This window comes from Trichosurus vulpecula, chromosome 6, assembly GCF_011100635.1.
Source record: "Trichosurus vulpecula isolate mTriVul1 chromosome 6, mTriVul1.pri, whole genome shotgun sequence".
Taxonomy (NCBI): Eukaryota; Metazoa; Chordata; class Mammalia; order Diprotodontia; family Phalangeridae; genus Trichosurus; species Trichosurus vulpecula.
In genome coordinates, this window is record NC_050578.1 from 219,423,929 (window position 1) to 219,449,635 (window position 25,707).

General features: G+C 41.8%; 10 non-coding genes and 1 pseudogene across 10 annotated transcripts; 6 read left to right on the top strand and 5 right to left on the bottom strand.

Moving 5' to 3' along the window:
• The first annotated feature begins 909 nt into the window (after positions 1–909).
• LOC118854911 lies at positions 910–16,730 on the top strand (annotated as a pseudogene).
• On the bottom strand, positions 1,262–1,333 carry TRNAA-UGC. The gene has a single exon. It is a non-coding gene; the product is annotated as a tRNA-Ala (tRNA).
• TRNAN-GUU lies at positions 4,459–4,532 on the bottom strand. The gene has a single exon. It is a non-coding gene; the product is annotated as a tRNA-Asn (tRNA).
• Positions 4,997–5,070, top strand: TRNAN-GUU. The gene has a single exon. It is a non-coding gene; the product is annotated as a tRNA-Asn (tRNA).
• On the top strand, positions 11,590–11,662 carry TRNAA-AGC. Its single transcript has one exon. It is a non-coding gene; the product is annotated as a tRNA-Ala (tRNA).
• TRNAA-AGC lies at positions 13,411–13,483 on the top strand. Its single transcript has one exon. It is a non-coding gene; the product is annotated as a tRNA-Ala (tRNA).
• TRNAA-UGC lies at positions 14,453–14,524 on the bottom strand. The gene has a single exon. It is a non-coding gene; the product is annotated as a tRNA-Ala (tRNA).
• Positions 16,731–17,421: 691 nt separating the features above from the next.
• TRNAA-AGC lies at positions 17,422–17,494 on the top strand. Its single transcript has one exon. It is a non-coding gene; the product is annotated as a tRNA-Ala (tRNA).
• A 1,197-nt stretch (positions 17,495–18,691) lies between these two features.
• Positions 18,692–18,763, bottom strand: TRNAA-UGC. The gene has a single exon. It is a non-coding gene; the product is annotated as a tRNA-Ala (tRNA).
• A 4,438-nt stretch (positions 18,764–23,201) lies between these two features.
• On the top strand, positions 23,202–23,274 carry TRNAA-AGC. Its single transcript has one exon. It is a non-coding gene; the product is annotated as a tRNA-Ala (tRNA).
• A 1,216-nt stretch (positions 23,275–24,490) lies between these two features.
• TRNAA-UGC lies at positions 24,491–24,562 on the bottom strand. The gene has a single exon. It is a non-coding gene; the product is annotated as a tRNA-Ala (tRNA).
• Positions 24,563–25,707: the final 1,145 nt, after the last annotated feature.

The window sequence follows — 25,707 nt, forward strand, 5'->3', positions numbered from 1 at the left end:
ACTTCCTCTGATCGAGACCCAGAATATTGGTTGTAGGTCGCGGACCGGTTCCCACTCCTCCCTATCCAAAGAAGAAAGGCTGCCCAGGAGGAAAGTCCGTCTGAAGATCAATCTATCCTTTCTCCATTGTGCTTTTGTGCCCTCGGTAAATGCTTCACCGAAACGCAAGGAAGAAAGAAATGAGTAACTTTTCTTGGGTATCTTGAAGTCTATATATAGCGGGAGGAATGACAACCAGATGTGGGGAGCGCCATGTGTGTTCACCGGACCAGTACGAGCTCGGAAGCTTCTACCACAGGTCAGGCACAAGTAATCCGTTTGAACATTTGGGACAGAGATGTCTCCAGATGAGCGCATCTCACTTTTCCTTTGTGCCACTGTGATTCACAGCGCCTTCTTTGATGCGGGTAAGTTATGCTGGGTGGTCTTTAACAGCGTCTCCCACGTCTCACAATAGATACTAAAGTTCTTCCAAGGGGCCCTGAGAGTGTCCTTGTACCGCTTCTCCTGAAGTCTGTGTGAGAATTGTGCGAATTCTCCATAAAATAGTCTTTTAGGTAAACATACGTTTGGCATTACACCTACATAGCCAGCCTATCAAAGTTGCGCTCTCTTCAGTAGAGTGTGAATGCTTGGCAGTTCAGCTCTAGAGAGGACCTCAGAGTCCGGTATCCCTTGCCAGGTAATCTTCAGAACCATTCTAAGATAATTCAAATGGAAGGGGCGCTGCTGGTATACTGTTCCAGGTTTCACAAGCATACACCAATGAAGTCAGCACAACTGCTCTGTAGACCCCCGGTTTGGTCTGAACCCTAATACCTCTTCTCTCCCACACTTTCTTTTGGAGTCTCCCAAATACTGAGCTAGCTCTGGAAATGAGTGCCTCAACCTTATCATACATGATGACACATGGCCAAATCTGGAAAGTATACTGCCAAGGTGAGTGAACTTAAGCATACATTCAAAGTCTCTGTTATTGGTTCCAAGTATGGATGGTACCTTGGAAACCTACCACCTGAGCTGAGATGTGACCTTGTAGAGTTGAGAAAGCTCTTGCACTGTCTTTCCTAAAGTTCCTGGAATTCGAAACCCAGAATAGTGTCCACAGGAGAGCCACCTGGCCAGAAATTCTTCTTTAGAAGAAAACCCAGAATAGTGTCCACAGGAGAGCCGCCTGGCCAGAAATTCTTCTTTAGAAAAACCAGCCTCATGAAGGATGGAATTAAAACCCAGAATTTGGGATGAATGCAGGAAAAGCTGATGGAGATACCGGGGATCGAACCCGGGGCCTCGCACATGCAAAGCGTGCGCTCTACCACTGAGCTATATCCCCAACCTTAGTAATAATTTTCCCCTATGATTTCACCAGGTTCTTACCTTCTTTTATCAGAGACGCTGATGTGGAATGACGAGTGGTATCACTTAGAAAGACCCCAATACCATTTGTATTCCAACAACCAACAAATTTTCCCTCTCCTGCTCTGCCCCGAACGTCTGTTCTTTCACTCAGAAATGAAAAACAATAGGGAAGCCCTGAAGATATTTTAGTATATAAACTTTTTTTGGGGGGGGGCAGCTAGGAGGAGAATGGGCTGGCAATGGGAAGACCTCTTGGAAAGCTATGGAAACAGTCCAGGTCAGTGTTTGCCATGGAAATAGAGACTAGAGGACAGATTTTAGGGATGTGGCCAAGTGGGAATCCCCAAAATCTGGTATGTAATTAGACATGAGAGTTAAAGAAGAGAGAAAAGTCAAAGGTCTATTCTTTGACACCACCGTTCAAAGATCTTCCACTTCTACCTTACCTACATTATTCAGTCTTTACCTGGAATTATCTGACTATTTTAAATAGCATTGGCCATACGTCATCTCAACTCCCAACCCCTTTCTGTTTTAGGGACATCACACTCTCCCTATAGCATCCTGTTCTTACAGCAGGATCTTCACATTATTCACTTCTTCTCTTCACTCTCCCATTTTACTCGTTTTTAGGTTGATTGATTGGTTGGTTGGTTGGTTGTTGTCCATTCTCAAGGATGATAAAAATGAGATTGTTATGTTGGGGTCCAGGTATAATGTCTGGCTGTGACTGATAAGACCAAAATAAGCACAGAAGCCTCCACCACAGGTCAGGCATAAATAGTCCACATGAACATTTGGAGTGGAATCCATTCTATGGAGAGACCAAGTGAATGGTGTGCCAAAGATAGAAATGGTGGGTTAGAATGAGGAGGACTTGTGAGAGTGTGTAGAAGTGAGGAAGATTAAACAATAACCTCCATTTTAGAGAGATTAAATTGTTTTTGTTTTGTTTTTTGAGGAGAGGGCACAAGCTAATGGGGATACCATACAGGAAATGTTATTTGTGTCTCTGGAATGCAGAAGAGAAATGAAAACTAGAAATATAAATGTGGAAATCACTTTAAGGAGTTTAAGCCATGGAATGAGATTGCTGAAAATGAGAGAAATTGAAGCCATTCAGATGAAGCAAGAGCATTTAGACTGTTTGGAAGATCTAGGAAAATGTATGGGGAATTCCGTATTTCCTTTGCTCAGTAGTAACTACTTCAAGAGTGAAACTTGGGTCCCTAGGTCGGCTTTGAAGAGGACAAACAAATAGACTCTATCTCAAACCAATTTTGAATATTCAAACCCATATGACAAGTGCAATCTTCTGACAGTGGAAGAACAGTTATGAAGCAAAATGGATTAGAATGTAAAACATAGAGAGGGCAGAGCCCCCAGCATGCACCAGAAGAGTAAGACCAGTGCTTAGAAAAATCTAATTCACTTTTCCTTTGTTTCATTTTTAATTTAAATGTTCATTTTTTGTTACTGTAAAAAAAAAACCCTGACAAGCATCAACATGCATGATTATTTCCACATATGTGGAAGAAGAGTATTGTGCTCGCATTCATGGATCTCTTCCCTATTGTTGCTTTTCTTAAAAAAAAAAACATAATAAATTTAACACCCTCAATTTTTGGTCTTCTGCATGTGCCTGGGGCACTGAGAAGTCTATAGACAGGGTCACAAAGTTACAATGTATCAAAGGCAGGACACTGGAAACACAAAGTCTTCCTGATTTTGAGATCTAATTTTTACCTGCTACCTTGCACCATCTTTCAACATTTTATTAAAATACAATAATTTAGAGAGGAAAAGGACCTTATCAATAATGCAGTACACTACTTTCACTTTACAGATGATGAAACTGAGGCCCAAGAATGATTATATTGAAATTTATTATTTATTGTTTTTAATTAACAAGCATTTAAAAAAATGTGACCCTCATTAATTCGGTCTAAAGTGGAGTTGTGAACTGATCCAACTATTCTGTGGTACCCAAATCTATGAGTAAGAATGATAATGGCAACATCTAAGGGAAAGGCACTGTTTGGGGACCTGAAGATCTGTTAGTACAATATTTTAAAAAAAGCCGAGGTGGGTGGTAATGAAGACTTGAACCGGAGGCAATGGGATAGTTGCTCTGGGAAGAAAGAGGAAATTTGTTGAAGAGCTTGTACAGATAAGGAATCCACAAAACTTCAAAGATATCTTCTATGACGCTGTGGGAGGCAGTGTCTGGCCTCCTCAAATCCTTAACTTTAGGTCCTCACTGCTATCTGTAACTCTTAGCAGCTTTAACACTGCTGTTCCCCTGTTTCTTCCTCCTTTTTTCCACATCAAAATCTTCCCACTCTCCCTTCATACCTTTCCCCAAACATCGAGGTCTGTGTTTTGCCCAGTTCCTTGGAAATGCTTGTCTCTCTTCATTCTCATCGTTAAATACAGTGTCCCTAAAGTCTGGACACATAGGAAAAAAGTGCATATTTTGAAATATTTGGAATATTAACAGACCTTAGTGCCCTAGACTTCTTTTTCGGGGGTATGCTATAGGAGAAGGTGTATTCAATGAAAATCACAGCTGCAACACACTTGATGGAACGCATGAAGAGTGAATATGCTAAAAATGATGGCAATGTGGAGTTGTATCGAGATCACGTGAATCTTGCAAAGCGCATCAACCTTTACATCACAAATGATGAAAATCATATCGAAGATGTTTTTTGTTAATATTCCAATTAAATAAAATTTTGTTGGAAATTTCATTCATTTCATTTCTCGAAAATATGCATTTTACCTATGTGTCCAGACTTTAGGAACACCCTGTATGTTAATTTTAAGAAATGCACTCAGGTGCTAGTGGAATGATGAAATCTTTAAGAGGATTTAAGGATTTCCATGACTGGGAGGTGGGATAATTCTATTTGGGACAGACTGAGATTAAGGAACTAAGGATATAGGTATGCAGTTAATTGTGTGGATCTGGAGCACCGAAAAAGTCCTGAAATAGCAGTGCAAATATTTGGGGTTCAGCAGCAAGACGTCGGTGCCTTGAAATGACTTTTCCAAATGAAACACGGCCAGGATAAGAGTTCTTTTTTAAAATGTGTACGTCCCTGGGTGGGCTCGAACCACCAACCTTTCGGTTAACAGCCGAACGCGCTAACCGATTGCGCCACAGAGACCACACGAAAAAGCGCTGCAGGCAGAATTCATCAGGACAAAAAGTGGAATCTTGGTCCCTAAAGTGTTCTGAGCCTGGAACCCTAATAAACCTGCAAGATTCACACAATTATGTCCGAAACCTGGAACAAATACATGTCTAGAGAAGTCGGCTGATTGTGCCCAGGCTATGGGAGGGAGGGAATGGGGAGGGAACAAGAAGGGGAGATCGGTAGTTTTCTATTTTCTGGCTGGAATAAAAATATAGCAATGAGAATCATGGTAGCTAGATTATCGTACCTCAGGCGGGGAAACGAATCCTTTGATTCCTTCATGTTTTGGGGGAGGGGGTGGAGACTCATGTTTATTCAAAATTATGACTGAGGCTAGTACACACCGGCAGGACTCTTTTTGGGGTTTCGTGGTTCTTTTGTTTGGGGGGAGGGGGTTATCCTATTTGGTGTGGTCCAAATCCTGTAACAGCGAAGTCTCTGTGGCGCAATCGGTTAGCGCGTTCGGCTGTTAACCGAAAGGTTGGTGGTTCGAGCCCACCCAGAGACGTGTTGTTTAAGCTCTTAATCTGCTGTAACACTAATCTTGTTACGTGCCTGTGGTTCAACTCCCAATGTTCTCAACTCTGAAAGGCAGATCTCTGGGTCTGAGTTTTCTGTGGTCTCCATGTTTTTTCTTCCACTCTTCCACTTACTTCTCTTTCCCAGCTCCTCCAGACTTCTTGATTTTTGTTACAATACTTTGGATAAAATACCGCGTGGGACCCAGAAGAAGACAAAAGGATTAGGAGAGGGTAATGACCAGAATCGGAAAGAGGTATGGCCGATCAAAGGTGTTCAAAAAAAAAAAAAACTGCCCAGAGTTTAAGGGAAAGAGGGGGAACAGTTATGGGCATGATAGATCCGGGGGATCTTGAATTCTTTAAGGGGTTTTTGTTGTTTTTGGTCGCTCCTCCCACGGTTCTACGGATTCCATCCCAGCAACGTCTCTACGGTTTTTCCAAGTGGCCGTTACATCCTTCTTTCTGCTGCCAATACATGGTTTCTTCTGCTCAAAACCCTCCAGCGCCACTCTATTGCTTCCTACCTCAAGATAAAACTTTGTGTCTTTCTGTAACCATTTGTATGCTGCCATTTAAAGTAACCTCTAGTGGAGTCATTATCACATGGACTCTGCATTCCCACGGTGATACTGGAGAATTTGGGATTTGGAAAGGACCTCCTGCCTACAACATAGCTGGCCAGTGTGAAGAGGAACAGACTACACTATGGTCCAGGGTGGGACATATGCACTAGTGAATAACACTAATTATTAGGAAGTTTTTTCTTCAATTGAACCTAAGTGTGTTACTTCCCTTCATGGATTTTCAAGGCCCTTATTTATTTCCTAGTTTCCCTCCTCAGGACCATTTCCCGCTTATTAATATGTTTCAAAAATGTGCTGCCCGGAAATGAAAACCTCAAAGAATCACATAATTTTAGAGTTGGAAGGTTCTGTCACTTTATCTAAAGAGGTTACCTAGTCCAACCCATATCTCCAAAGTAATCCCAAACAATCTAGGAGACCTATCAAACCATCAAAGCTAGAGAAACCATGCCCTCCTAAACCAACCCATTTCACATTTGAGAATGTATAAATGTTAGAAAGTTTGTCTTGTCATCAATCTTAAATTTGCTTCTCGAAAATCTCTACCCAAAGTTTTACACTTTTGGGCAAAATAAAACAAATTGAATCCTTTTTTGGTGTAACACCCTTCAAATACACGAAAGAAGTGAGCCATGTCCCTGATCTATCTTCTCCAGGTTAAACATGCCCATTGTCTTTAGCAGATCCCAACATGACCTTTCAATCCAGGTTGCTCATCTTTCATGTGAGAACAGGTTATTTTTCAATTCTGTGGAAGAGAAACAAGTGGAAGGAAAGTTGCCTGAGGTAACAGCCACAGAAAATAAAACACTATGCCACTTAGAGCCCCTTTTAGCTCTCCTTTCTCTCCCTCACCAGGAAGGCCTAAGGTTTAATGGGTCTAGCTATTTTTCTGGATTTATGTATTTTCTCTAATTTGGGAAAGCTATAAAATGTGAATTAACGACATTTCATTTCACTCTAACTCTGAGCCCTCATGCTGGAGAGGTTCCCAACAATTGTATAAATCTCTTCCTCTTTCCATGGGTACTTCAACATACACACAGTTAAGTACAGTGATAAGGTCAACTAGAATGTAGACAAAACTACTTTGTTTATTTTTAGAACTGGAAGAAGTAAAAGCAGAGGATCCTAAGAAACAAAAATTGCTAAAGGGAGGGAACAAGCAATTATTAAGCATATGTGTTAGACTAGATGCTTTAAAATTTCATCCTCACAACAACCTTGGGAGGTAGGTGCTATTATTATCTTCACTTTATAGTTGAGAAAACTGAGGCAGACAGAGGTTAATTGACTTGCCCAGGGTCACACAGCTAATAAGGGTCTGAGGTTGGTTTTGAATTCAGTTTTTCTGGCATCAGATCCAGGCCTTTATCCAGTGTGACATTTAGTTGAGATTTGTCTCTCAGAGACAGAAAAAAAGAGGGCAGTGGGAAGAGGCAGCCCTCACTGGACTTTGCTCTGTAGCACAGCTGGCAGCAGCTGCTACATGTCCCTGTTTATCTTGCGTTTAGTTCAGTCATACAGTCTCTGTCTCCTAGTCAAAGCATCCTCAGCCCCACACTCTTGAAGCATGCCATTTGGCACAAGGCAGAGTCAGGAACCAACAGCGATTGAGGCTCAATGTTCCCTTTTCCTCACAACTTCCCCTCATTGATTGGATTTTCTTGTTTCTTAGGCAGTTTCAGTTCTCCCTCTCCTTTAGCATCCAGGGAGGCAGACTGCCCTTTCAAATACAATCACATGGGGCAGCTAGGTGGCGCAGTGAGTAGAGTACTGGCCCTGGAGTCAGGAGGACCTGAGTTCAAATCCAGCCTCAGACACTTGACACACTTACTAGCTGTGTGACCTTGGGCAAGTCACTTAACCCCAACTGCCCTGCCAAAAAAAAAAAAAAAAAAAAAACAAATCAAATACAATCACAGTCTGCAGGATTCATTTGTACCAGTACACACAGACTTCCAGTGTCCAGCCTCATTCAAATATCTTTAAAATGAACTGCTATTTAATTACATAAGCTTCATCTAATAATTATGAAATTGATTTTTAACAAGTGCAACAAGTGTAAAACTCTACCTTTTTGAGCCATGATATTTTACCCTTTTAAATATGTTGCAGTCTCCTACCCCACTAAGATATTTGTGGATACTATCTCAATTATCCAAACTGGTATCCCATTTCATGGGAGTGTCTTATCCCCTGAACTAAATGACTGGGCCGTCCTCGAAAGCAGTCAATTCCAAGCTAAACTCTGAGTCTCTTGGAGTGGGTCATGCCTTTCATAATACCTTCACCTGCTAGTGGCACTAGACAGGAACCAGCAACTGGGACATAAAAAGAGACACAAATCATATTTTCTCTCCTGCCCTCTGTCTCTCAGACTATTTTCTAAGGTTTAGGAAACACCTATTTCCCATTGCATTGAAGGTGTGGTAACTATCATCATACCTAAGCCTGTATTCTAGAACAGGTGGACACATGGAAGAGTTTATAGACTAACTGTATGAAGTCATTTTGGTTCTACTTGTTTGGTGTTGCTCCTTGGAGAAGTAGAGTAAGGTCCAAAATTCAGCTGGCTGTGGAACCCTCTACCTCCCCCATAACTGCAGAGGGTTCTTTTTATACCAAAGGAAGAGGTCACAGAGCTCTAGATTGATTATAGGTAGTAGTTTAATCAATCATTATGAATATTTACAAACAGAGGCGATCTTTGGTCTGGAGCGGCAGCCAGACAGTTTTGTGGATCCCTACCTAAGAACCCCAAAATCCCAGTGGTAATTATAGAAAACAAAGGCAGGAGGAGCTAGAGAATGTATCACTACTGATTGGTGGATTTTTTTTTTTTTTGTTTTCTGCTTAGTAATGAGCTTGGGAGTTAAGCCGATGTTATGCTCAAATATAAGTTTGTGTATGGATCATGTACCAGTCATACATGGGTCACAATATTCTTATTTGGGCTTTCATAGGTTATAGTATCTTAAGTAATGACTCAGTGTCTAAGTTATGATTGTAAACAGGTCACGATGTTCAGGCTTCCACCTTTCACAGAGTTTAAGTTTTTATAGCTTTTTACTTGTTACTTGTTTACTTGTTTTAAGGCTTTTTCCCAATTTGAATCCTACAGGTAGCTTGAGTCTGAAGATTAGAGAACACTGGACAAGAAGTTCTAGATTGCAGAGTCATCTATGTCACTATGTGGAACTTGTCTAAGATGTGCAGTAACAGTAAATTAGCTGTGAATTCTTTTCCAAGATTGAGACTGTACATTTAATGACTTTAGTAGCTCCTTCAAGTGCCATCTACTTTTAATAATATTTCTTATGATTTTGAGAAGAGAACACAGACCCAGGGAAGCCTCACCCTGGGCAAAGCTAGCCTTGTGATTTGTCCAGTCTTCCTTTACCACTTCTGAATATTCTTGGAGAAAAATGGCAAAATTGAGCTGATTTCACTCATTATCAGTGTATGACTATAACTTCTGTCTCTGGTGCTTGATAAGCCTTCTTATCCATTCTTAGTAACTCCTTATCTCAACCCCCACATGGAAAGTTTTATACCTTTTCTCCCCTCCTCTAGACACCAATCACATTCTGACATTTCCTCCTCTCCTCTACACCCTGCTCCCTCCAACATACAAGCACACGTTGGAAACAGAAGGTGCTACTTTACCGAGAATATGGAAGCCTTCCAAAAAGAGCTTCCTTAGCCCTTTTCCTCCATGTCTCCAACCTCAGGTGCACTGCTCTCTTCCTTTCTTTCTGTAAAAGAAGAGTTATGACTATTACTCTCTATCCTGCCACCTGTATCCTTAACATTATTCCTCCCTACCACCTCTAGGACCATACTTAAGCCCCTTATCCCTCATGCATTTTCCATTTTTTTTTCAGGGGTTGCCCCTACATTTTATTGAGATCAAGGTGGATGACCCAAACTATACTCCAAAACTACTAAGCTGGGAAAATAATAATTCATAGAGTTTGCACTTTTAAAAAAAGTTCTTTTTCATTAGAACTGCTGTTTGGTAACCTCTCTTCCTCATCCTATACTTACGATTGAGGTAAGAAAGAGAAGGTAAAAAGACATCTGGTTGTTGATGGCTTTAAATTCCGGGGCAGGGGGGGGCAGGGGGTGGAGTTAATTTTACCCTAAAAACAATAAGGAACCACTGAGGATTTTTTGAGCAGAAGACTTGTATGACCAGATCTATACATAAGAAAAATCACTCTGGCTGCATGAAAGGTGGTTGGAGGGGCAGAGTATAGAGGGGATAAGATCCATAAAGAAACTATTCAAACAGTCGAGGAATGATGATGGGATTCTGGACTAGGTGGATGACAGTAGAGAGAGAGAAAAGGATGGCAAAAAAATGTTGTGGAAATAAAATCAGGAGCACCTGGTATCTGATAGGATATGATGAGGGAGAGGAAAGATTCAAAATAACCCCAGGGTTACTAGATCTTTTGACTGAGTGAACGATGGTGTCACAGATGGAAATAGGGAAAGTAGAAGGAGCAGCAGAATTGGGGAGCAGAGGGAAGAAACTAGACTTAGTTCTGGACATATTGAGTTTGAGATACCGGTTGAGTTTCTATGTAGAGAACGAAGCAGGACAAGAAAGATACTGAGAAAAAGGCACATGCTAGGTCTCTTGCTCAGTAGCTGGGGCAGGAGGGACTCTTCCTGTTTGAAGGAATGCCAGCCAGGGCACTTTACTATATAGGAAAGAGCAAAATGGCTCAGTTACATTTCCCAAAGCACCCGTAGCCAGTCTTGACACAGCTAGGAAGACAAAAGGATAAAGAAAAAAGACAACCCTGAAAGGAACAGAGAAACTGAGAAAAATGAACCCTGTAGGCCAGGAAAGGAAACATTTAAACCATACTGTGATTTCATGAGTGCTTAGTTGGGAACCCGTAGTGAACTGGTATAGGACAGGTTTTCTGGTTTGTAACCATCGCCATCGAGCTTTTCTGTCTGGCTGTCTGAGATACTGTCTTTTAGGGCTGATCATTTCTTTAAAGGGCTCTAGGCTCCTCTTTCCTTACCTCATCCTCAGCTTCTCCTTTCTTCCACATTAGACACTTCATCATGCTCCTTACTATCCTCTCCAGGATTGTGCAAAGGTACCTTCTGATTTCTTTGACCTCCAATGAGGTTATTTTCTTTTCCCTTAAGGGATGATAGAGGGTGCTGGAATCATTCAAGTAGGCTCAAAGTGTTATCAGTAAACGGGTCAAAGCCCCAAGATGTATTAAAGGAGATATCAGAGAATCTGGGGAATTTCTTACTTCACTCTTCAGATTTCCTTGTATTTCAGAAACTAAAGCCAGAGCAGTAGTGGAGGGAGTGAAGGGAGGGAGAAGGGAAGTCCTCAGGTTAAATCCTTCTGGAAATGAGGTGCAGGGAGAGAAAGGAACCTTAGAGAATGGGGAAGCAGAGAGGACAAGTCAGCCTTAAGGGTATAGCTATTTCATACCGGGGAGTATAAAAGAATGGCAAAATCTTTGATCATACCCAGATGTGGAGGCCACTGAAAACACACACCCAGAGATGTTTGAAATTTGGAGGGGAAATCTCTGGAAACTCCAGAAAACAGTTCACTTGTCAAGATTTAGCTCAGCTGCCTGGCATTAAGGCACTAGGAACCTGGGGCTACTATCCTATGAACCTGCATTTCCATGCCCTCCACTATCTTCCAGTTATACTTGTGCCTCTTAATCTCTACCCTCTCCCTCCCTATTTTGAAATTTACTCAAGTGCAGGACAAACATCAGTTTATTCATCCCCAGACTTCTGCTTTCCCTTTTTTTTTTTATCAGAAAAGTTTACCTCATACAACACTGCTTCACTTCACCCACTCCTAGGTACTGGGAGAAGATGCTATCAACTTGTTGGGATTTCTTTTTTTTTTTTTGCCCGAGAGGGGGATTAGCTCAAATGGTAGAGCGCTCGCTTAGCATGCGAGAGGTAGCGGGATCGATGCCCGCATCCTCCACTTTTGCTTCCCTTCACACATAGAAGAAGTATATGAGTGGGTTTGTTCTCTGAATTGTAAACCAGACAGTAAGTACAATATAATCACACTCCACATCCCTCCAGGGCAGAGACTCATAGTAGGACTAAATACCTTTCCCTTCCTTACTGGTGTAGTGACCCTACTTTCCTTTGCATGTCTGTTGAAATAGATTGGGGCAGTACTAGTATGAATTTTTACATCTTCACTGTTGAGATTAGATTACTGGCTCCCAAATCCTTTATCCCCCAGCACAGTCTTACTTCTTGAGAGGGTTTGGGGGTGGTGGTAGGGATAGTGGTTCTACCATAAATAAAACTTTAAGGCAATGAAGGGGTGAGACATCTTTATATCATATTTTGAGACACATTGAAATCCTCCCCACCCAAATCCATGGGAAAATAATTGGAGGAAAAGACTCAAAGACCCCACAAGCAAAGGTGAAGCCTTCCCAGAATGATAGAACCTGCCCAAGTTTGTGCCTCACTACTATGGCTTTCAAGAATACAACATACATATCCTAAGAAACGCAAAAGTAGAAAGAAAGTTCAACAAATAGTACAAGCTATTCATAGCCACATATTTTCCTTGACTGAACAAACTGTGCTCAGTTCCAGTACTCACAGGTTCAACTACTTGACTGTTCACAGCTAGCAGAATAGTTGGGAGCCAGCTCCTGGAAAGGGGTTGGGTACCAAGCAGAATTAAAGTTGTTCCTAGGGAGAATTCTGACTCCATCACCAACCTTTGTTCTCCTTCCTCTGTAGCATTCCGCCCCCTAAATGTTACCCAAAAGCATTTGGAAAAGGAAAGTCAGCTTTCTCCCCTGGTCACTTGAGTTTGCTCCCAATGCTTGGTCCAAACCTTGTTAAAACACTCAACTCCTAAGTGGGATATCCTGGTTTAGAATTTTGGCTGAATTCCTTTTCTTTTTTTCTGTCCTCTCAAGTCTTACCTTGGGATGCAGCAACCTGGGGAAGAACCAGCGCAGGCTCTCCCTTCTGCCATCTTGGACTGCTTGCAGGATCCCCTGATCTGAAGTATTTATGAAGTATTTATGAAGCTCCTACTTTGGGAAAATCCCTCGGCTAGCCTTTAGGAATACAAAGACCAAAACGAAGCAGTCTCTGCCCCAAAGCAGCTCTTTTTCTACTGGATCCTAGCCAGGAACACATGTCCTCTCTCAAGACTAGTTGACAATGTATCCATTACACTGTGCCTAGAATGAGCAGAGTATACTGGGATTTTACAGCAGAAATGAGGATTGTTCTTCGGCCAAGGAAAGTTCGCACACAGTAGGTCAGCAGACTGAATGTGTCTGGTTTGAGCTTGGGACTTCTTGCCAGTATTGTTGTTTCCAACCCCAGGAAGGGCCTGCATTTCATCCTGCTGGGTTTGTCCAGCCATTGATAGTAGAGATGCCGTGGTTACCTGAGCAGGAGTAGTAAGAAGCAGGAGTGGGGAGGAAAAGGGAGGTGGAGGTGGAAGAGACTGCCGTACTTGTCTTCCTTTCCAAGTTTGTCCACTTCTTTGTTTCTATTTGTCCTCTGAAGCTTCGCCTCCCATCTTTCCCTCCCATCTATGGTCCTGCCCACTCACGGAAGTGAGGTGATCTTAGGTCTTTGGTCTTAGGTTCTCAGGCGCAGGCAACCTCAAACACAAGAAATTTGTACTGCATGTAGCCTTTTAGAACCTGCTAGGAGTGAACTTGAGGGTCTTTGTGCTGGTTCGGGGGATTAGCTCAGATGGTAGAGCGCTCGCTTAGCATGCGAGAGGTAGCGGGATCGATGCCCGCATCCTCCAGTTTTGAGTCCTTGTCTCTTTGTATCTTGAAGGGAACTTCGCTCAATCGAATCTTCTCAGTCCCAGGAGAAAGGTTGGAAGTGAGCGATTAACGATTAACGATTAACAGCGACTCTCCTCCCCCAAATACCCCTTAGGAAGTCATTCACAACTCCCAAGTTCTGTTGTTGTACATTATGGCCCTAAGTTAAACGCTCCACGGAAATGTCAGAAGATATAGAGATAATATAAAGGCCGATGTGAGCTTTGGGGACTATAGGAAGAGGAAGGATAGCCAGTCATGAAGAGAATAATGGATTCACTGACCCTCTCTCTAACCACTAAACACCTGGTCATCTAAAGATCGGCATCGATTTTGGGTGTGAACAAGTTTTGCACGGAAAAGGCGGAGGTGACCGGTAAATTTTCCGCAAAAGACATTATGACCATTTCACAAGGGAAAGATAGCAAGAATAAAGCACAAGATAACCAGCTCTCCGTCTTCAGCTAAGACTTCTTGTCCAGGCGTCCTGTGATGGGACAGCAGTCCCTATCTGCAGAAGGGCACAGATACATCTCCAAGACACCTGAAGGTAATTGGAAGGGAAGCTGGTAAACCTGGAGCGTATGGAATGCACTGGGGGAAAAGAGAGAACGTCCAAGAGAGAAGACACCGGTGACTCAGGAGGTCCACAGACATTGACTTTCACAGCGCACTTTGGGAATAACTTGAGGAAGCACCCTCACAGTAGTCCCACAAAGCCTCCCGCAACAAAGCAAAGGAGAGCCCGGGTCTGTTTGTTAGCAGAGATGTGACTCAGTGGGTGTGAGGTTGGTCTCCATTGTTTTGATCTTCTTAAACTTCTTGAGATGGGAAACTCAGAGGATTGACTGGGGGGAAGGTCGCAGGCCATCAGGCCATAATTATGATGTTGAGAACTTTTGTACGAGTTGAGTGAGAGCAAGGGGGCTAAGGAAGCGAAAAACGAGTGGAGATGCCGGGGATCGAACCCGGGGCCTCACACATGCAAAGCGTGCGCTCTACCACTGAGCTACATCCCCTTCCTTATCTATGTCGTTTTACTGTCACTTGCCATGGCACTTATCTGATTTGTCAGGAGTTTTAAAGGGAATGGTGGGAGTCTGGGAAGAGGAGAATAAGCATTTCTAGAGCGCCCAGTGCAGAAGTTTGTATGCTAAATGAATAACCTCACACGCATATCTAAATAAGAGCTCCTGAATTGGACTAAAAAACACAAAGTAAGCCGTTTGACAAACTACTGATCAATAGATAGTTTCTGCTAAATAAAATTTTAACGTTTTGCATTAACAAAATCAATGCAGCTAGAATAAGAGAAGTTCTAGAGTTGGGAAGGGGGAACCTTATTATTATTTTTTTTTTACCATACATCTCTCAAAAGTACTGTCACACTCATGAATTTTCTTGGGGAAATACCCTCACTCCATCTAGCAGGATTTGCATCTCAGCTGTGTTCTGTAGTCACTTTTGGGACAGCAGAATGCTTTCTGTGATAAGTATGTGGCTATCTGTAACCCCCTGCTCTATTCCACCAACATGTCCACCAGAGTTTGCACACTATTAGTGATTGTATCCTATCTGGGTGGTTGTCTGAATGCTTGGGCTTTTAGCAGTTGTTTATTCAGTCTGTCCTTCTGTGGACCTAATAAAGTCAATCTTTTTTTTTTTTTTGTGACTACTCACCTCTATTGAAGTTTTCCTGCTCCCATGATTTTCTTACTGAAATTATTCCTGCTGTCACTTCTGGGTCAATTATTGTGGTCACAGTGTTGATCATAGTCATCTCTTATGTATATATTCTCTGTTCTGTCCTGAAAATACACTCCACTGATGGAAGATACAAAGCCTTCTCCACTTGCACCCCTCATCTCACTGCAGTCAGTCTATTTTATGGGACTATTACATTCATTTATGTGATGCCTAAATTCAACTGCTCAACTGACCAGAACAAAATAGTTTCTGTCTTCTACACTGTAATGATCCCCATATTGAATCCCTTCATCTATAGCCTGAGAAACAAGGAAGTAAAGGGGGCCATCAGGAAAGTAATAAGCAGAAAATGGAAATGGCCTGCATTCTCCACTTTTGCTTTCCTTCACATGTAGTGTATAAGCGGATTTGTTCTTTGAGTTGTAAATCAGAGGTTAAGTGCAATATAATCAGACACCACATCCCTCCTGGGCAGAGACTCATAGTAGGAGTAAACATCTTTCCCTTCCTTGCCAGTGTAGTGACCCTACTATCCCTACACCACCCCATCGGAACTGTTCTTAATGAAAACATCTAAGAGAAAGTGTTGGATGTCACACACTTCTTTTGCATGTTTGTTGAAATAGATCAGTTGGGGCAGTACTAGAATGAATTTTTACAATTTCACATCTTCACTGTTGAGATTAGATTACTGGCTCCCAAATCCTTTATCCCCCAGCACTATAGTCTTACTTCTCGGGATAGTTTGGGGGTAGGTTGTGGGGATAGTGGTTCTACCATAAATAAAACTTTAAGGCAATGAAGTGGTGAGACATCTTTATATCATACTTTGAGACACATTGAAATCCTCCCCATCCAAATCCATGGGAAAATAATTGGAGGAAAATATTCAAAGACCCCACAAGCAAAGGTGAAGCCTTCCCAGAATGATAGAACTCTGCCCAAGTTTGTGCCTCACTACTATGGCTTTCAAGAATACAACATACATATTCTAAGGAACTTGAAAATAGAAAGAAAGCCCAATAAATGGTACAAGCTATTCATAGCCACATTTTTCCTTGACTGAACAAACTGTGCTCAGTTCCATTACTCACAGGTTCAACTACTTGACTGTTCACAGCTAGCAGAATAGTTGGGTGCTGGCTGGGGTTGGGTACTGGCTGGGGTTGGGTACCAAGCAGAATTAAAGTTGTTCCTAGGGAGAATTCTGACTTCATCACCAACCTTTGTTCTCCTTCCTCTGTGGCACTCCTCTCCCTAAATGTTACCCAAAAGCATTTGGAAAAGAAAAGTCAGCCTTCCCCTCTGATCACTTGCGTTTGCTCCCAATGCTTGGTCCAAACCTTGTTAAAACACTCAACTCCTAAGTGGGATATCCTGGCTTAGAATTTTGGCTGAATTCCTTTTCTTTTTTTCTGTCTTCTCAAGCCTTACCTTGGGATGCAGCAACCTGGGGAAGGACCAGTGCAGGCTCTCCCTTCTGCCATCTTGGACTGCTTGCAGGATCCCCTGATCTGAAGTATTTATGAAGTATTTATGAAGCTCCTACTTTGGGAAAATCCCTCGGCTAGCCTTTAGGAATACAAAGACCAAAACGAAGCAGTCTCTGCCCCAAAGCAGCTCTTTTTCTACTGGATCCTAGCCAGGAACACATGTCCTCTCTCAAGACTAGTTGACAATGTATCCATTACACTGTGCCTAGAATGAGCAGAGTATACTGGGATTTTACAGCAGAAATGAGAATTGTTCTTCGGCCAAGGAAAGTTCGCACACAGTAGGTCAGCAGACTGAATGTGTCTGGTTTGAGCTTGGGACTTCTTGCCAGTATTGTTGTTTCCAACCCCAGGAAGGGCCTGCATTTCATCCTGCTGGGTTTGTCCAGCCATTGATAGTAGAGATGCCGTGGTTACCTGAGCAGGAGTAGTAAGAAGCAGGAGTGGGGAGGAAAAGGGAGGTGGAGGTGGAAGAGACTGCCGTACTTGTCTTCCTTTCCAAGTTTGTCCACTTCTTTGTTTCTATTTGTCCTCTGAAGCTTCGCCTCCCATCTTTCCCTCCCATCTATGGTCCTGCCCACTCACGGAAGTGAGGTGATCTTAGGTCTTTGGTCTTAGGTTCTCAGGCGCAGGCAACCTCAAACACAAGAAATTTGTACTGCATGTAGCCTTTTAGAACCTGCTAGGAGTGAACTTGAGGGTCTTTGTGCTGGTTCGGGGGATTAGCTCAGATGGTAGAGCGCTCGCTTAGCATGCGAGAGGTAGCGGGATCGATGCCCGCATCCTCCAGTTTTGAGTCCTTGTCTCTTTGTATCTTGAAGGGAACTTCGCTCAATCGAATCTTCTCAGTCCCAGGAGAAAGGTTGGAAGTGAGCACACCTAACGATTAACAGCAACTATCCTCCCCCAAATATCCCTTTAGATGTCATTCACATCTCCCAAGTTTTGTTGTTGTGCCTTACGGCCCTAAGTTAAACGCTCCACGGAAATGTCAGAAGATAATATAAAAGCCGATGTGAGCTTTGGGGACTATAGGAAGAGGAAGGATAGCCAGTCATGCAGAGCACAATAGATTGACCGACCCTCTAACCACTAAACACCTGGTCATCTAAAGATCGGCATCGATTTCGGATGTGAACAAGTTTTGCACGGAAAAGGCGGAGGTGACCGGTAAATTTTCCGCAAAAGACATTTTGACCATCTCTCAAGGGAAAGATCGCAAGGATAGGGCACAAGATAACCAGCTCTCCGCCTTCAGCTGCTAAAGAGACGTAAGACTTCTTGTCCAGGTTTCCTGTGATGGGACAGAGCTCTCTACGTGAAGGACCAGAACGGCACAGATACATCTCCGAGATGTCTAAAGGTAATTGGAAGGGAAGTTGGTAAACCTGGAGCGTATGATATGGACTGGGGAAAAAGAGAGAACGTCCAAGAGAGAAGACACCGGTGACTAAAAAGACAGGGAAAGAATGGGAGTCTTGTTTATCTGACTGACGCCTTCCATGTGTGAGGGTGGCCATGCAAAGGGATGGTAGGGTATTTTCCCCAAATGTTCCCAGAAATCTTCAGGGTTGACTTTCTTGATTTGACTGTCTTGGTGACCATCTCTGATAGGGTTTGCTTCATTTACCTAGAGCTTCTTCCCCTGTAGAGTGTTTCCTCTTCTCTTCTTGGTCTCGCTCTTCAGTGTGAAAATTACAAGTGCACTTTCTAATCGCTTCAAGATCCACGGACGTTGACTTTCACAGTGCACTTCGGGAATAATTTGTCAACCACCCTCACAGTAGTCCCACAAAGCCTCCCGCAACAAAGCAAAGGAGAGCCCGGGTCTGTTTATTAGCAGAGATGTGACTCAGTGGGTGTGAGGTTGGTCTCCATTGTTTTGATCTTCTTAAACTTCTAGAGATAGGAAACCATAATTATGGTGTTGAGAACTTTTGTACGAGTCGAGTAAGAGCAAGGGGGCTAAGGAAGCGGAAAAACAAGTGGAGATGCCGGGGATCGAACCCGGGGCCTCACACATGCAAAGCGTGCGCTCTACCACTGAGCTACATCCCCTTCCTTATCTATATCGTTTTACTGTCACTTGCCATGGCACTTATCTGATTTGTCAGGAGTTTTAAAGTGAATGGTGGGAGTCTGGGAAGAAGGGAATAAGCATTTCTAGAGCGCCCAGTGCAAAAGTTTGCATGCTAAATGAGTAACCTCACACGCATATCTAAATAAGAGCTCCTGAATTGAACTAAATAACACAAAGTAAGCCATTTGACAAACTACTGCTCAATAGATAGTTTCTGCTACATAAAATTTTAAAGTTTTGCATTAACAAAATCAATGCAGCTAGAATAAGAGAAATTCTAGAGTTGGGAAGGGGGAACCTTATTTTTTTTTTACCATACATCTCTCAAAAGTAATTTATATCCAAGAGATCCTGAAATTTAGATGAGGAATTGACAAAAACCTATGTCCTCCATGAAGCCTTCTTTGGTCCTTACTTTAGTATTCTCAGAGAACATTATTTACATAAAGAATTCTGATAATCTTATATTTCATTATGATTATTTCTGTGTTTCATCACCCTTATTAGATTTTGAACTCCTTCAGTAAAAAAGCCATATGATATTTATTGTTGTATTTCCCCTCATTCCCCCCAAATAGGGCCTTTTATGTAGTAAATGCTCAGTAAATATTTACTATACGTGTATAAAAAAAATCTACATTTTAGTCTCGTTTTACACCCAAATCTCTTTTTTTCTCTCAATAGGTGCGTTTTCTGAGACAGATGTACTTCAAAAACCATTCTGAGACAGAGGTGACAGAATTCATTATTTTGGGATTAACTACTGCTCCAACTCTTCGTGCCATTCTCTTGGTGATATTTGTAGGTGTCTACATTTTCACATTAATTGGTAACCTTAGCATAATCATATTGATCAGAAATTGCTCTCAACTTCACACTCCAATGTACCTTTTCCTCAGCCACTTGGCTTTTGTAGATGTTGGGTACTCCTCATGAGTCACAACTGTCACGCTCATGAATTTTCTTGGGGAAATACCCTCACTCCCTCTAGCAGGATGTGCATCTCAACTGGGTGGTTGTCTGAATGCTTGGGCTTTTACTGGTTGTTTATTGAGTCTGTCCTTCTGTGGACCTAGTAAAGTCAATCTTTTTTTTTTTTTTTGTGACTACTCACCTCTATTGAAGCTTTCCTGCTCCCATGATTTTCTTACTGAAATTATTCCTGCTGTCACTTCTGGGTCAATTATTGTGGTCACAGTGTTGATCATAGTCATCTCCTATGTATATATTCTCTGTTCTGTCCTGAAAATACACTCCACTGATGGAAGACACAAAGCCTTCTCCACTTGCACCTCTCATCTCACTGCAGTCAGTCTATTTTATGGGACTATTACATTCATTTATGTGATGCCTAAATCCAGCTACTCAACTGACCAGAACAAAATAGTTTCTGTCTTCTACACTGTAATGATCCCCATATTGAATCCCTTGATTTACAGCCTGAGAAACAAGGAAGTAAAGGGGGCCATCAGGAAAGTAATAAGCAGAAAATGCTTATTTTTTTAATTTATTTTTTATTTATAACATTCAGTTCCTCAGGTTTTGGGGTTCCAAATATTCACTATCTTTTTTTTTAGAGGGTGGAAGGCAGGGCAACTGGGGCTAAGTGACTTGCCCAAGGCCACACAGCTAGTAAGTGTGTCAAGTGTCTGAAATCAGATTTGAACTCAGGTCCTCCTGATTCCAGGGCCAGTGCTCTACTCACTATGCCACCCAGATGCCCCTGAAAACACTTATTTTTCTTAAGAAAAATGTTGTGATGGTTATTATAGAGTGTTCATAATAAATGAGTTTGAAGGGAAAGCATATCATAATTGTTCTTAATTATTTATTTTAGTAGTCATTAATTTGAATTAATCATGTGGCCAAACATCACAGAATCCATTGTTCAACACATACCTTGTCATGTGGAGACGTCTTTGTGTCCTAGATATGTTTTTTTGGTACATATTTTAAAAATACAAGCAGAATTTCTCTATCTTCTACTATTGTTGAATGAAAAATTAATTTTGATATCAATATAATACTAAGTTCAATAGCTTCTCTCTACAGAGATTGTAGATACATTACTGTATCTTTAAGAGGCAATGGAATCTTGGAGGAATAGTTTAACCCTCAGTCAATGACTTGTCTGTGAGAACACTGAGTTTAACTGTCATTCTGTTGACACTATTAACTGATAGCTGAAGAGAGGACAGAGAAAATGAACTAATATAACTTATTTTCTAAGAGAACAAAAATCTTTTCCTTGAGATGAAACAGAGCTCTTGATGAGACTCTATTTGTTATCTTGAGATAAATGACTAGTGGGACTGTGTTCGTAGAACAGGGAGTTCAGCAGTTACCTAGACAGTTAAGGTGCCTATGTGATATTTCTCACAACTGATGGATTATGAATAATTATTTATGTGTATTTTTATTGTTTATGATATTGTGATAAATAGTTTATTCAGTAATCTTGATGTCTATGTAAGATGTGTGTTGGAGGGTGATATTTGTCTATAATATATTAAATCATGTGTATGCCTATATTGTACACATATGTGCAAAAGCTTTTGGGGAAATTATTTATTTTACAATTCTTATTTGAAAATTCTTCTTAAATACCACTTTTTTGATAAACTGGAGTGAGGATACAAAGCTCATTCATAGATTAATTGGAGAGATATTACAGTTTTAGGAACTAATAGGGAAATCTCAAAACAGAGGCTTTGAAGGCCTTAGAACCCAGGTTGAGAACTGGTAAGGAAAATTAACTGATAGCAACAGCATTTAAACTATCTTGTCTCTATATCTGTCCAGAAATGTATTTGAAATCTTACTGCATAATTTATGGACTGCAATTATATGTCAATAAATTGTTGTTGGGAGCGATGTCAGGGATGTGGCATGGTAATGAGAGGTCACTGATTGGCTTATTTTTGTATGCTCCATTTCTAGCTTATGTGCTAAGTAACTTTCCTGTCCTCAGATCTTCAGATCCTCAGTTAATAATAACTCAAGCAGACCCAAATGTCTTTTTTGGTTCACTTAACTTATGAAAATTTAAGTTAAAACTTTATTTTCTAGATAAAGCAGATTTAAGAGAAAGGGTGCTATCCAAGAAAGCAAGAAAATATATTTAGAATATAAAGTTTCTCTTGAGAACCTTTAAGTATTAAAATTATTCTTGATATATATATGTGAACACCTGAAAGTTGTTGTTCTCTTTTTGGATTACAATTTGAGTATTCCACATTCTACTGCTTTATTTGTGAAAGAGATGGCAGAATACCCATTGATCCAACACAAAAAAAGGGAAAAAGACCCACATGTACAAAAGTATTTATAGCAGCTCCTCTTATGGTGACAAAGAATTGGAAATTGAAGGGATGCCCATCAATTGGGGAATGGCTAAACAAGTTGTGGTATATGAATGTAACGGAATACTATCGTTCTATAAGAAATGATGAGCAGACAGATTTCAGAAAAACCTGGAAAGACCTACATAAACTGATGCAAAGTGACATGAACAGAGCCAAGAGAACATTGTACACAGTAGGAGCAACATGAAGTGATGATCAAATATAAAAGATTTCTGCTCTTCTCAGCAATACAATGACCCAAGACAATTCCAAAAGACTCGTGATGGAAAATGCTATCCACATCCAGAGAAAGAACTGATGGAGTCTGAATGCAGATCAAAGCCTAGTATTTTCACTTTTTTTTTGCTTTTTTTACTTTCTCATGGCTTTTACCTTTTGTTCTGATTCTTCTTCCACAATATGACTAATGTGAAAATATGTTTAACATGGCTGTCCATGTATAGCCTATATCAGATTGCTTGCTATCTTGGGGAGGGGAGAAAGGAAGGGACGTAGAGAGAAAAATTTGGAACTCAAAATCTTACAAAAATGAATGTTGAAAATTATGTGTATATGTAATTGGAAAGAATATTACATATAAAAAAGATAGAGAGATAGCAGAGATGGGGGTGGGGCACTTCATTTTAAAAAAGTCTTCAAGCTTCCCACAACAAATAAATCATCAAAAGACGTGAATAGGTAGTATCAAAGGAAGAAGTCTAAACAATTTAAAAACATGTAAAACGATGCTCCGAATCACTAATAAGTAGAAAAATGCAAATTGAAGCAATTCTGAGGTTGCATATCATACCTTTAAGATTGGTAAAGAGAATTAAAAGGAAAGTGACAATTGTTGGAGAATCTGTGGGAAAACAAGCATACTAATAATATGCTTTTGATACGACTGTGGATTGTCCACTCGTTTTGGAAAGCAACTTAAGCCAGGCCCAAAAAGTCGCTAAGCCGTGAATTTGACTTTTTGACCCAGAAGCATCACTAGAAGGTCCTGAAAAGATCAGAGGGAGGGGAAGATGCTGTCTATCAAAGTGTTCCCATTTTTCTTCTCTAGGAGGGGGGATTAGCTCAGATGGTAGAGCGCTCGCTTAGCATGCGAGAGGTAGTGGGATCGATGCCCGCATCCTCCAGTTTTGAGTGCTTGTCTCTTTGCATCTTGAAGGGAGCTTCTCTCAATTGCTTCCCCTCTTCTCAGTCCTAGGAAAAAAATTGGAAGTGAACACAGCTAAGGATTTCCAGCCACTCTGCTTCCCCCCCCCCTCCCCCTTCAGAAGTCATTCACAACTCCTAAGTTCTGTTGTACGTTGCGGCCCTAAGTTAAATGCTCCATGGAAATGTCAGAAGATAGAGATAATATAAAAGCCGATGTGAGCTTCGGGGACTATAGCAGAGCACAGTTGGATTGACTGACCCTCTCTCTAACCACTAAACACCTGGTCATCTAAAGATCGGCATCGATTTCGGCTGTGAACAAGTTTTGCACAGAAAAGGCGGAGGTGACCGGTAAATTTTCCGCAAAGACATTTTGACCTTTTCTCAAGGGAAAGATCACAGGGACAGGGCACATGATAACCAGTTCTCCGTCTTCAGCTGCTAAAGAGATGCAAGACTTGTCCAGGCGTCCCGTGATGGGACAGCGGTCTTTATCTGAAGGACCAGAACGGCACAGCTACATCTACAGGACGCTTGAAGGTAACTGGAACGGAACTTCGTAAACCTGGAGCGCATGGAATGCACTGAGGGAAAGGAGAGAACGTCCTCCAAGAGAGAAGACACCGGTGACTCAAACACAGGGAGTCTTGTTTATCTGACTGACGCGTGGCCATGCAAAGGGATGGTAGGGTATTTTCCCCAAATGTTCCCAGAAATCTTCAGGTTTGACTTTCTTGGTGACCATCTCTGAAGGTTAAACATTTCTCCGAAGGGCTCCGATGCGGTTTGCTTCCTTCACCTAGAGTTTCTTCCCCTGTAGAATGTTTCCTCTTCTCTTCTTGGTCTCGCTCTTCAGTGTGAACATTACAAGTGCACCTTCTAATCGCTTCAAGGTCCACGGACGTTGACTTTCACAGTGCACTTCGGGAATAACTTGGGAACCACCCTCACAGTAGTCCCACAAAGCCTCCCGCAACAAAGCAAAGGAGAGCCCGGGTCTGTTTATTAACAGAGATGTGACTCAGTGGGTGTGAGGTTGGTCTCCATTGTTTTGATCTTCCTAAACTTCTAGAGATGGGAAACTCAGAGGATTGACTGGGGGGAGGGTCGCAGGCCATCAGGCCATAATTATGATGTTGAGAACTTTTGTACGAGTTGAGTGAGAGCAAGGGGGCTAAGGAAGCGAAAAACGAGTGGAGATGCCGGGGATCGAACCCGGGGCCTCACACATGCAAAGCGTGCGCTCTACCACTGAGCTACATCCCCTTTCTTATCTATATCGTTTTACTGTCACTTGCCATGGCACTTATCTGATTTGTCAGGAGTTTTGAAGTGAACGGAGGGAGTCTGGGAAGAAGGGAATAAGCATTTCTAGAGCGCCTGCTACGTGCCGGACATTGCTTTGAACATTTTTTATATATTAAATCATGTGATCCTCACAACCACCCTGAGAAGCAGGTGCTGTTATTATTTCCAGTTGAGGGAGGGAGCCGAGGCTGAGAGATTAAATTAAGGGACTTGCCCCAGCCGTCGCACAGCTAGGAAATGTCTGAAGTCGGATTTCAACTCAGGTTGATTCTGACTCTAAGGCCACTTAGCTGCCTCCGATACCAATACTTGGTATTTAAAAAAAAAAAAAACTTTCTAATTATAGTTTAGATACCAAAGAACTTGTAAAACTTCCCTTACCTTTTCTGTCTCTGAACACTGCTTTCTGTGTTATCTCTTTTGGTAGTTTCTCTAAATGTAGAAATGGGAACAAAAAGACACAAACGCAATTTGAACTCGGTATGTAAAGCAACGGGGAGTGTTGTATAGTTGACAGGGGGAAAGCTTTCTCCGGCAGAAGAGAGGAGTGAAAGGCCTGTTAATAAGCTACTGACTTAGTGCAGGGCAAGTTTGCAGTGAGAATAGAGGGGAAGGAACGGATTCCAAAGAGGTGTCAGAGACAGAGGTGAGAGAAGCAAAAGAGTCATGGCAACACCTTTCACCAGGTCTCCCTCGTCCCTTATGGCCAGTCCTTGAACTCTCCAAAGCCTTTAATTATCCCTATCCCCTACTGGCTCTGTCTTTTCACAGCAGGAAGCTATGCTTTTACTCTGGTTCTCTCCACCTGGAATGCCCTTACACATCCCACCCTGTCACCATCAAAGCCTGTCAAAATCCTGCCAAGTGCCAGCTTAAATGCCACCTTTATTGCAAATTGTCTCAGCCCAAACACTAAGGAAGTTTTGTTTTCATGAAGCTTTTCTTGATATTCTTAAGAAGATGTAGTCTATTCTGCCTTTGAACCCCGTTCTATAGCCTATAATTTTCATTGTAGTTATTTGAGTAGTTACAGTCGAGTCTTACATCTTTTCTGAAGTAGTTAAAAGTTATCCCCCCCAAAAAAAAAATTGATCGCCTTGAAA